The sequence below is a fragment of the Microcebus murinus genome, chromosome 5 (genome assembly GCF_040939455.1).
Source record: "Microcebus murinus isolate Inina chromosome 5, M.murinus_Inina_mat1.0, whole genome shotgun sequence".
Classification (NCBI taxonomy): Eukaryota; Metazoa; Chordata; class Mammalia; order Primates; family Cheirogaleidae; genus Microcebus; species Microcebus murinus.
In genome coordinates this window covers 45,181,585-45,194,470 of record NC_134108.1, presented here as the reverse complement: position 1 = coordinate 45,194,470, position 12,886 = coordinate 45,181,585, and the positions used below count along the sequence as shown (strand labels likewise).

Genomic DNA, 12,886 nt, shown 5'->3' with positions numbered 1-12,886 from the left:
AAAATAGTAAATAGACCTTCACCAATGCTGATGAGGAGGCATTCCAATGATACTTTTCATCTTTGCTAGAAGGACAATTCCACTCATCAACATGTTTACCCAACAGTGGACACACTTAAAGACACAATTATTATATTCTCTCATCTCATATTCATTGTCTTATTACCTACAGGTAGTTGACAAAAGTGAACCTAGAGAATGAGCTAATGTGTGCAGGCAGGCTAGTTTATTCAGCCAAAATGGTTTATGATGAACTTTTTATTCTGACCCAGAAAACCTTCCAGAGGGGGGAAAAAAAATGAGAAAAGAATCATCCTAACTTTTTCAAAAACTGAAAGTGTAATGCTTCTAAAGAATATTTTCCTGGATTTTGAAGTTTCCATGGTTTTATATGGAGTGAGATCCCGTGGCCACCTTTCCTAGGTGAAAGGTCTGGGGGCAGAGAAGGGTGGAAGGGAAGCCTGGGTATTTGAGGCAGCTGCATGTCTCTGGTGTTGCTGGGATGCTGAAGCCAGCGGCTGCTTCATGCAGCTCTTTTCAAAACTATGAGCTGATGGACAGCTGTCCAGTGTCAGTTAAGCATGACTCACTGGCTCCAGCTGCTCAACAATCTGGAGGGACAGAATCTCCTGCCGCCCACTGTTCGAACTGGCCGCATTCTCCCTCCACTAACCGGTTTAGCTGGAAAGCCAACCACCATCCATGCAATAAGACACAAACATTTCCAGGCAATGTTTTAATGAAACAACTTGTTGGGTGGGTTCAATTTCAACTCAAAGGCTTTGCCAACCAGGCCCATATGCACAAATTTACACATCTTGCCAGACCTTTTATGTGGTTATGATGACAAAGCCATTAGGCTGCCATTTAAATCCTGTTTCAAAGCTGCAGGTTTAAAGCAACCATTATCCTGAGAATAAAAGTATTCTATTAAACAGGCTTACTTGAATATTTTCCCAACCCTCTCTATGCTTATATATATGTATATACTATACCTATTATATATAGTTATGTAATTATACAAAGTTATATATTTACAGTTTCTTCATCTTCAAGTTAATAGAAACAATGAAAATGAGGGAACAATCAGAGTGTTCATGACAAGATTTCATTTTTAAGAAAACAAGAGAGGCCATGTGGAATAGTAGAAATGAGAGCAGTCTAAACCCATTGAGCCGTACAAAGTACTTTACATGAATCATCTCTTTTAATTCCCAATAGTCCTATGATGTTGGCAATATTATCATCTGCATTTTACACACGAGGAAATTGAGTCTTCGCAAACTGAAGGTGCCCAAGGTCACACAGCTAGTAAGTAGCAGAACTGGGGACCTGAATTTAGGCAATCTGATTCCAGAGCTCACACTCCTAATCATTATTCTATACCACCTTGTATATTATCAGGAAATTTAGCCATGGGACATCCTTCCCCCATCCCCCTGCATTAAAATGAGTTTAGGGTTAGCCTAAATATTTGTTACCCTCCTATATGATTCTAATAAACATTAAGCTACATACATATTTAAATATTTTGCTTCCTGTAAGTGATGGCTCTCAATGCCAAGGTACAAAACAAAATAAAAAGAATATTTTCATTTTGTTGCCTGAACAACTAAGCAGTTCTGGCTTCAGTGACAAATGTCTTTGATATTTACCCAAATATATATTAATATGAATAATTTTCTTCAGGAACTAAACAATACTCAAATTTCAATGTTGAAAAATTTGCCTCTTTTGGAAAACAGGAAAACTTAGTTGAAAGGCTACAGAGCCCACCAGTATACGTGAAGTTTTGAAGGAAAGATGTGGTTTCCTGATGAGCTGAAAGTGAGCTGGGATTTAAACATCCTACCTTGAAGAAATGGGAAATGCAATGCCCTGAGTAGGCCTAGCATCAGGATTGTATTATTTGATCCCTGTTAAGAGTCAGACACCTAACTTTCTATGTCCAAAACACTCTTTCTGTCAACACATGAATAAAACTTCTTTTGTACCTATTTTTTTTGCTTAAGCTTATGCATGCGCTGAACTTATTTACATGTGAAATAGAGAAAAAAAATTTATGATGGTCATTGTCAATCTATATAGAAATTTCTATTTATTATTAAGTTTTGTGTAATATGACTTATTATGCCCCTGTGCTTTACTTCCCCAAATAGATTGAAACTGAGTTTGGTGCATCTTTGTTACCCTTAGAGTGGTAAGTAGAATGTTTTAAAAACAATTCTACTTTCCACAGTGAGCGATTTATTATGCAAGTCTAAACTCTAGACAAAAATGTGTAAATGCAAATACTCGCTGCCCCAAGGCACGATTGCTACCTCATAAGTATTTGGTTATTATATTACATTATATTGTCTGTCAAGCTGTACTTCCAATCACATTATTTTTATTCTTGCCAATTTACATAATGTGTGAAAAGACAATGAAAGGCAAAGGTATATTCAATTTCACTCAGCCCAAGAGGCAAACTATGACACCCCTGGAACACACAGGTTTACCTAAAGGGGGTGTGTGCCCCACTAATCCCCTTGTTGATCAGAGGACAATTCATCTATGAAGTGATTAAAAATGGAAAACAATGTTCCTTTGGGAAAAGAATATGCAAAAACTGTTATTGCCTTCTAAATCACATACATATTCATAGGGGAAAGGGGAGAGGAACAGCAGAGGGATAGACATTTCCAAGGACATCACTAAGGGCTTCAGACAAAATGAATTCAATCAATCAAAAATAAGCATAAATTAGTTATTTTCACAGTTTTTCTTTCATTGGTAATCTGAAATATATTACCTTTGTGTTTTCTTAAGTGTCTTTTTTGGTTATTATTAAAATAATAAACAATTAGTCTAATATGCTTAATGCTAGAATGCTAATAATTAGCCATTACATTAATGGGAACCAGATGTAATTTTAAATTATAATTTTCAATTAACTTTACTTATTAATAGAAGACCTTAATTAAACAGTGCCATGGATATTAGAACAGATAGAAGATCCAGTTTTTAGCTTCTTAGTCTCATTAGATTTACAAGTGTATAATAATAGAAGTAAAAACTAGGTGAATTATTTATTCTCCTACTTCATTCACTAGTAGACAAAACCATGAAAACCTTGAAAAGTTCACAAAGTACTCATTAAATCTTCTGACCTTGGGTATTTACAGCTGTTTTCCACAATCATCCTTATCAATCATTTAGAACCCTGTACCTCCTGTTATACGTATTTTTTAATTTACTTAAAATTTAAATCATATTGGTTTAATAAATGGTATGCTTAGAAACACACATGAAAATTCTATTCTGTGAAATGAGAAACCCCCATTTTATCATTATATAAAGCCATAGTTATATCCTTCACTTCAAGGAAATTTAGAGTCCATTTATAAGAATCAAATGTACACCATTTTAAGGTGTATTATAATATTTAAACTCAGAACTGTCTTTGAAAATAAATTGATACTGCTTTAATTGTTTAAATTTTTTTGCATATGAAAGTCCCTAGGCCTAGTAGACATCCTTTTACACTTTGTGTTTTGAATGTATTACCTCTATGCTCTAAGAAATCTACTGAAATTATTTCCCAGTGAGTTATATAATTTTCCCTTATGAAGAGAGTTTTCACATGACTCTGTCATTTCTTAAGGACTCTGAGGAACCCAGGGCACAGACGTTACTCAAGTTATTTTCTAAACTCAGCACTTTACTACTTATAATTTTCTCTATCCACGATTCATTGAAGAGTAATACAACTGTATTTCATTTGCACCACATATATTGATTAATAGGTAAGTCATTTTATGGCTTCATAAATAATTTCCTTTATTTTTTCAAAAAAAATCTCAACAGATCATTCTCATTAAAAAGAAAAACAGTCACATTCCAATAGTGCTGATGAGGTCATCACATAAGTAAGGCCATTCATTTCTGGGAGCTTAGGCATATTCACTAATCAGAGCACTTTGTGAAATTCAAAAATATGGTCGACTCTCTTTAATTTTAAGGGAAGTATTATTTTGATAACAGGCAATGGAAAAATCTCAGGTAAAGTGATATCATAAAAACCATACTGGGTTGGGCCTTAAAAGAATAGATTTCTGTCCCAGTTCCACCACTCACTGGCTTTCTGGATCTGCTCACGCCATCTGACCTGTACAAATTACTTACCTTCTATGAAACTCAGCTTTCACACCTGTAAAATAAAGGCCGTTGTACTAGAATTTATGGAATCACTCCCAGCTCAAACAGGCTGTGATTCTATAGCACAGGTACTTAGGGATCCCAGGTACTTAGGGATGTACGTGGCAATCAACATAAAAATACTTAACGTGGCCTCACAAAATGAACTGAATTAGGGCTGACTATAGGTTATTTTGGTGTGCACCACCTGGAGGCTGGACATGCTAGAAGCTCTGGCATAGTGGGGTGGGGGAGGAGGGGCAGGGGCAAGATATGTAACCCTAACAATATCTGTACCCCCATAATATGAAGGAATAAAAAAAAAGAAAAGAAAAAAACTATAAATTCAGATGTAGAGTTCAGTCCTCATTTTTATGTTACTCAAGTAAGAATTATTTTTTCAACTTTGAATGCAAAGTATTTTATTTTTAAACTTCTAAGATTTGAAAACAAGATAGCCTAGGCCAAGTGATATAGTTTTCCAAAGCTGAATGTGCTCATTTGGAGCTCAGTTTTTCTGTCTGAAATACAAAAACAACTTCCTAAAACCCTAGGATGTGTAATGGCTCCATAACAAACGAGATATTTTCAAAATCCAGATTAATTCTGCAAGTTAACATACTCCTACCTGACATTTGGGTTTTTTTGAACTAATTAGGCTTTGCTTTACACCACTGACAAGAATTATAGTTATAGCGGTACTATAAAAATTTAAAATTATTCTATGCGTTCTAAACTATCAAGGAAAAGAAAATAAATTTAAATGTAATATTCTTCATTGTTTGATCCCTTTGGAAACCCTGCAGTGTTGGACAGCATTTGTTAAGGAGGCCACCTGTAATAAAACCAAGCACAGAACACTTAGGCTAAAAGTCAGTAAACACATGCAGCTGATTGCTTTGATTTGGAGAAACTGTAAGGTAAGTGTCTCAACTATGAACATCAATGTATAGAAGCTCATCATTAAACAAAGAAAATTTGTACAACCACCATTTAATAATGACTACATCTTCCAAATTTTATCCACATATTCTGATTTCAGACAACCAAACTTAACATAGAAAACATCTGCCAGAAGAGCTGGTTCCAGCAGTACTGGATCTGATCCTACTTCCCATATCCTGTCATATTGTTTCTTATCTTTTTACTTAAGTTTTCTTTCCTTTATCCATTACTGTAGTCTTTGATACCATATTATTCACTTACTTGTTATGATTTTTTTTATTGTCTGCCATGCTCCAACAATGCCATGAAAAAAGAGATTCCTGTTTTATTCAATGAACAGCCTGCCACAAAGTAGTTGTTAACCAAATGCTTGTTGACTGAAGAAATGAAGTATGCATTGAATTATAATGTATCCAGGAATGGCTCTTGGTTCTTAGCTGACATCACTGTATGACACATAAGTGTATATCTGTCCCACACCAGAACAAACACACACACATCAAATCAGTATAGTTTAGAAAGTTCATATTGAGCATGGCTGGACATTTACTTTTCTGTTATTAAAAATCAATCATTAAATTTGGCAATGTTGATCAGGCATGACGAAAATATAGTTGTCATGGCACAGTACATATGTACCCTGTTCATGAAGAAAGAGCAATTCATGGAAGAGTGAAGCGAACGACCTGAACAAGGCATGAAGACAGAATAGTTTGTGGCTGTAAAATTTTGTCTACGACACCCATCACATCTATTCATTCTTAGTCAACTGGAGGAAACTGCCATTCAGAATTTACTTATTAAAAAATAAGACCAATGTCTAGGTGACTTACTTTATGGTAATGTGTGGTTTACATAGTTTAAGTTGCATTTATACAGATATTATTCTAACAGCAGCAGACAAAAGATGATATTTGAGTAATCTTTACTTTCTTAAACAATGTTAGGAAATTTTGACCCACATGATTCGAATCTAATAAAGAAATTAAACTGAAGAAAATTTATGTAAATTAGAAAGGCTGTGCTATCTAGGAAAAAATGGTACTACAAAATATAATAGCTTTATTTAAATTTTTGCTGAAGTAATATATCATAAAGGCCAGTGTATTAAATTTTCATTTTTGAATATCTCTTATTTTAAATAGGAGTATGACATGCAAAAATACATGACATTTCTTCATAATTTTAGATTAGAAAAAATAAGCTTTTTTCCTTCATAATTTTTCATGCTGTACAAAGTTTGCCATCATAAACCACTTTGCATTTATTATAAATAGGTATTACATTAGAAAAGCAATTCAAGAGTATTCCATTTCATCTGTGAAACTAAGCAGCTTTGCATTATAACTAAGCTGAGTTAATGGGACTGTGTTTGAAGAATGTGTTACCTGGAACTGAAGTTACCTAGTTGTGTCTTACTCAACTTAGGAGTCTGCAAAATGAAGGCAGGAAACCTGCTGCGAGGAGGATAAGAAAATTATTATAATTTGCATTCCTAAACTGAACAAGAATTTTTGCTCAGCAGAAACCTCTTGACTGCAAAAACTCTGAAATTACATCCTGCTGTTAAGAATACCTGTTTGGGGTGGGGGAAGTCCAAATGTTCCACTTTCCTTCCAATCAAGTAAGTTTTGTGCATACATTTATAGCCCTAGTCAGATTTCTTTCTTTTCAAAAGAAAAGCAACTTGGAACCTCTTTTTACTGATAATGAAAAAAAATTTGTGATTAGTCATGTCCTTAATTTTTGGTTAATAGGTAATTTTAATTATCTTTGATATAGAAACACTTTGTTTTGAAAATAAATTTTAATATAAATGTTTTGCTTCATAACATAGAAGATGACTTTTTACACTTAAAAAATCTTTGTTTCACCACCTAAAAATGGGCTATTTCTATTTCTTGGGATGTTTTTAGAACTTAAGTTTATTTGCTGAATAAACTCCTGTGGTAGCTTTTACATTTATTACTTATTCATGATCATTTACCTTCATTATATGTTATAATCATCAGCATTCATTACAGAGTCCCTCTTTTGTGTTAGTTAAAATGCTCCTTGGCCCTGAATTTCATGTTTTCTGATATTAATATTTTAACTCCTAATATCTTTCGGCTACCTTTGTCTATGCTTCCATTTTCAAATTTTTGAATTACCTTGTTTTGGTTGTATCCTTGTATACACTTAGAACTGGATTTTGCACTGTGATCCAATCTTAACATATTTTGTTTTAAAGAAATAAATGCATTTTTTTACATTTATTGATATTAAAGATATGACAGAGATATTGTCATAATATTTTAAGTTTTCTGTTAACGGTTTTGAAAGTCTTATTTTATGGTCTATTTTCCTTGCTTAATATTTGTAGCTTCTAAAAATACAGACTTTCTTCTAATTTATAATATTTATAAGTTTATATAATAAGCTATAGTATAATGTTTATAACTTCATAACCTTAATTTTTTTAATATATCTTTAGGATAGTTACTATTTCCCTATTATGAGTGATAGGAAAAGCAGTATATATTTTTCTTTCTCTCCTCCCATTTTTTGGTAGCTAATGTTGGGCAATAACAATATCTTCCTTAGAATCTTTTTTGTGTGTGTTCTTAAATCTGCTTATACTTCTATAGTTTTGACTGTCAGTTTAAATGATATCCACTGATTACTATATATTAAGAATAAAGCAATCAGTTAACTTATATGCACCAACTTTCTGCTGTATCTTTCTAATTTTTGTCAGTTGTTTTAGTTCTACATTGTCAAGACATTATATTTTTATGTTCTATTCTGTCACCCTATTTATTTTAGATTTAGGTCTACAGTTAAATACATTCAATGCTCACAGTTAGTTTTGGGTTTTTTTTTTGTTTGTTTGTTTGTTTGTTTTTGCAGTAGATTCTATAGTCACTTCTTGGTTGGATAGAGCTTATCCTCTAATAGTTGCTTCACAAAGAGCTCAAGATAACAATATTTCCTGAGCTTCTGTATGTCAAGAATATTTGCCTCTAGCCTTTACACCTTGAAGAACAGTTTGTCAGTTTATAAAACCTGTGATACCCATGTTCTTTCCCATAATGATGGTGAATTCATTATCTAAAGTGGCATCCTATTCATTGTTGGATATCTTAGCTGTTACTAGTTTTTCAAGTTTTGCCAAAATTCATCTCCTTAAAAACTTCTAAGAGAGTAACATATAGACTCTTCTACATAAAATCCTTCAAATATTTCTCTTCTGCAGGATAAAAGTAATTAAGCATTGAAGGAAAGTTCTTAATGTCAAAATGTCCTTAAAATACCTTTTAGTAGACTTAATATTTTGTTTATTCAGTTAGCTCAAGTCATTGCACCTTCCTTATGGTCCTTGTGCATTCCTCATAGTGCTCTTTTAAAGTAAGTTAGAATTATTATCTTAGGGCTGAAAGGGACCACTTCAATCATCTGGAGCAAAGGCCTCCTTTTAGGGTGAAGAAACTGAGGTGCAGGAAAAGGTAATTTCCTTAAGGACAGGCCACTACTAGGAAGCTGAGTCAGGCTTTGAACCCCAGTAACTCCCAGGCAAGGACTCTTTCTGCTGCACCAAGTCCTTCAGAAATACAGTGATCAAAAGTGTTTCATTGCACTTAAAGAACTCAGTGTGTGCCCCATCACGTAATTCTGTTCGATAATTATCATTTCATTCTATATACCAGGTATGGATGACACATGCAGGACGGCTGTATCAGAGAACTTTCAGTGGGTTTGCTGTTCGTCTACATACATTGTCACTTTTATTTTCTTTTTCTTGAAAATGAGAAACTTCAGACAAATGCAGATTTAGTTTTCCTATGCTAAACTCTCTAAGCCATCATTTTGAAATAAAATTACACAGCTTATGCTTAAAACATAAGGGCCAGATTCTATCTTCAAATACACCACCCACTCTCTAACAGCAGAATTTGGCCCTAAAAACCCATTAACAGATATTGTCATTAAACTAAAGAGCTAATTACTTCAGATTCAGACAGAATGAACAAAATCATAGGCCAACTGCAGCTGGTAGTAATAATGGTGAGACTAACCGTATGTTCTACTAGAGATTTAAAGAACAAAGACATATTAACACTAATGTAACCAAACATATAAAATTATCCTCCAAGTGGAAGAAACTATTGTAGTTAGAAAATTCTTGAAAGCACATTGGAATTATTTGATGTAAGATACAAAGAATTTTTCCAAGGAATTAATTGGCATAATTTGAAATTACCAGTGTTTACTGAAAAAGGAAACATGGAGAATTTTGTCCTGCTATAATAGTCTATAAATGAAGAATTATATCTAAAAATTATTTTGATCTAATTGGAAGTACTATTCTCATAGTCAAATAAGTTTAATACTACAAGACGCAATACCTTTGCTTTCAGGCTCTTTGAAACAACAATTATAAGGACTTTGTTATAATTCTACAAAACTGAAATTTTCAGGTAACTAGATATTTTCCCAGCCCTTTAGAAATATTTTTAAACTATATTAATAATATAAACCTTTAGAAAAAAAGTTTTACAAACCTTGAGAAGCAATAAATATTAACCATAATTTTATAAATTGAGGATAGCTATCAATATTATTTTGATTAAATAATATTTTTTATGTATTTTAATTTTCTCCCTATGCATCTATAGTTTTTTAAGAATAAATTGGGGACCCCATCATAACATGGTTTTGTAACTTCTTGCTTTCATTTGCAGTATATTATGAATATTTCTCCACTATAATAATTGCACTTTTACTGTATAAATTTTAATGATTTCCCAACTCCTTAAATTGATAATAATAAACATTTTAAAATATTTTTCTATATCTCACAGATTTAATTATTATACTGTTTCATAATAACACTAATGCTCCCAAGAATTTCTTACGTATTTAAATCTACTTCCTCCTATACTGATGGCCCCAGATGGCTCTGCTGTTCTAAAGCTGTCACTTTTAGGTCCTTTTCTCTCTCTGCATCAGATTTCCAGACAAAGCTAAACAACCCTGAATTAAACCAAATTTGCTGTCTCCATTTCTAGATTAATGACATGCAAGGTTATCCACTGACCAGTAACATAATCAATAATTTTTAAATTCAATTACATTTATAAGTTCTTAGATATTTCCTTCACTTTTTCAATTTTCATCTTGGAGGAAAATTTTCTTCTACCTTTCTTACTTAAAACAATCATTACTGAAAACACTTGCTTAGTAGTTTCTTTTTGTTGAGAAGTCAGACCTGACCAGATTTTGGTTTACTGCTCTTTGTATTAGACTTTTATATGACAAGTTTGGAAGAGAAAATGCTGTTATACATTAGGGGACCAGACTAGAAGATCTCGGCTTTATTTCTGCTCTAAAACTTTATGCTTCTATGATTCTATAAAGCTTGTGTACTTTATTCTTTTGTTGTATATTTCACTTCCTAAGTATTGAGACTGTCTTGCTCAGGTTCCCTGAAGCTACATTGTAAGTTTTCTTTGGGGAACCACAATTTGAAAACACAGTCTGATAAATACACCAATGATAATGAATGTGACTCACTTGAGGACACAATTCCATTCTCTCTACACCTGCTCCTTTCCAGGAGTAGATAGATAGATAGATAGATAGATAGATAGATAGATAGATAGATAGATAGATAGAGTGGGGGAAGACAGAGGGGAAGGGGAAAGAGAGAGAGAGAAAGAAAGAGTTTCTATGTTTTTCCAAAATTAAAATATTATAGAAGATTTGCACTAAAAGCTATAAAAGCTTTATTAAATTTTATTTAGGGAATTTACCAAACAGTAAACTTGTGTGTTATATACATATTTTAGGATTTTATGTTCAGATATGGTAATCCTAATATTGAGAAAAATTCTGATAATAAGGGCATATGAAACTTCATTATTATAGTTAATCTACTTCTGTAAATTTTTAATTTTGATTACTGGAAAAAATGCTGCCTTATTTTATGCAAATTACCATATTCAATTTTCTATGCACAATAGTAATAGCTGATATATGTAGCTAATTGGCACTACAGGGATATATTTCCTTTTGATGAAGGATTTATTTTTGCTTTTTAATATTTTATGGACAAGAAATTCTACACAATGTGACTGATAAAGAGAAAGAGAGAGATGGAAATGTCTATAAGCCTGAAATTCAATCAAAGGATTTTGATTAAAAACTTCATTCTTCACTCTAAAAAAAAATTGAACTTTAAAAAAAATCATCACAATTTAAAGTCTGCATACATCCTTACCAATTACTTCCTTCACTGAAATAAAAAAGCAAACCTTTTATAAACTTAAAATTGCAAATAATAAAAATGAAGTTGCTCAATGATGTATAGCAAATAGAAATATAATAAAGTGATATTCACTAAATGTACATGCAACTCGTTATAAATATATCACATGATTTATAAGTTATTTGCTAAGAAAAAAGAGTAGTGACAGATGTATTAAGCAGATTTGTTTTTTTTGTTTTTTAAATCTAAGACTGAGTTTTCAAAATGAAGAGAAAAAGATACAATCCTCTAAATGTAGAAATACTTAGCCAATCCTGGTAATAACTCATTACTTTAATCTTTCAGATATTTCTTATAATTAGATCCAATAACCCTAAACATCTAAATACATTAAGACATTACACAGAACGGAGTAACAGCTAACAAGAGCAATGACGGGGCCGTCACTCTGGAAGAGAGAAAGGGACACTTGGGGATACATCCATCATATTGGACTCTAAAAAGGAATATTAGTGAAAATTAATAATTCAAATTAGGGGAGTCAAAAAGGGAGCACTAATTTAGTACCTCTGTGCTAAAATTACCTCTTCCTTATTTATTCCTGTGACTAAAGGAAACGAACAACATAAAAGCTCAAGTTTAATACAAAGTTTGAAAATGAATAGTAGATTACTTTGAAAGCCAATCCAGTGTTCCTGAAAGGCCCAAGATACACCTGCATCAGGAGCATGCGGAGGTGGTAACTGTAAAAATATAGATTCGTGGGCCACATCCTGGCCCTGGCAAATGTAAGTTTCTGTGAAATATGCCCAGGAATCAACATTTTAAGTATTCTCCCCTCACCTTCATGTGACTTTTATGCACATTAAATTTTGAGAACCACAGTATGTCATGCTTTTGGGTGTGAGATGGATGACCAAAGGTCAAGATTTCCACTTTTAAATATTGTATTTTATGTCCCTTTTTGTTCTGTGAAGCTGTGTCTAGGCGGCTATTTTTCTTAAATTAAATAATTGCTTTTGCTTTTTAATACTTCATTAAACATATCATTGACTTTTGATATAATTAAGAGTTACACAAGAATGTGAGTTACCCCCCAAATTCACTTACCTTCAAATCCTTGTGCTCATTCAGAGAGTTTGACACATATGATGAAAGGTTTTCAAAGAATATATGTGGTGGAGTCTCTCTTTAATTTCCAAGGGTTTGCAGACTGGCTAAGGAGACGCCTGACGTGGACACAGAAATGCCGTTGAGGAGACACCAGTACTGAAGCCGGTGAGTAACTGATTATCTCTAAACAGAACAGAGAAACAAACAAGTGGTTGATCACCTGTAATTCATAGAGAATCTGCTGTGGAGAAGGTTATTTTCAGTTAACTAGCAGTGTTACTAAATTTAAACTTGGCCTGGGTTTGCTGCTCCCCGATTTAGCACAGTTGTCATTTAAAATTTCATGTCATTGTGAAGTCAGAATTGCATGATGATGCTGCCTGCAAAGAGTTCTGGTTG

The 12,886-nt window shown here is 33.0% G+C and overlaps 1 protein-coding gene across 1 annotated transcript in view; it reads right to left on the bottom strand.

The window, feature by feature from the left end:
- The window catches only part of HS3ST5 (heparan sulfate-glucosamine 3-sulfotransferase 5), a 153,223-nt gene extending 140,546 nt beyond the window's left edge, over positions 1–12,677 (bottom strand). Inside the window, exon 1 of the mRNA XM_012753210.2 lies at positions 12,485–12,677. The gene's annotated coding sequence lies outside the window, so the exon portion shown is untranslated. The remainder of the gene's footprint in view (positions 1–12,484) is intronic.
- Between the last annotated feature and the right edge of the window lie 209 nt (positions 12,678–12,886).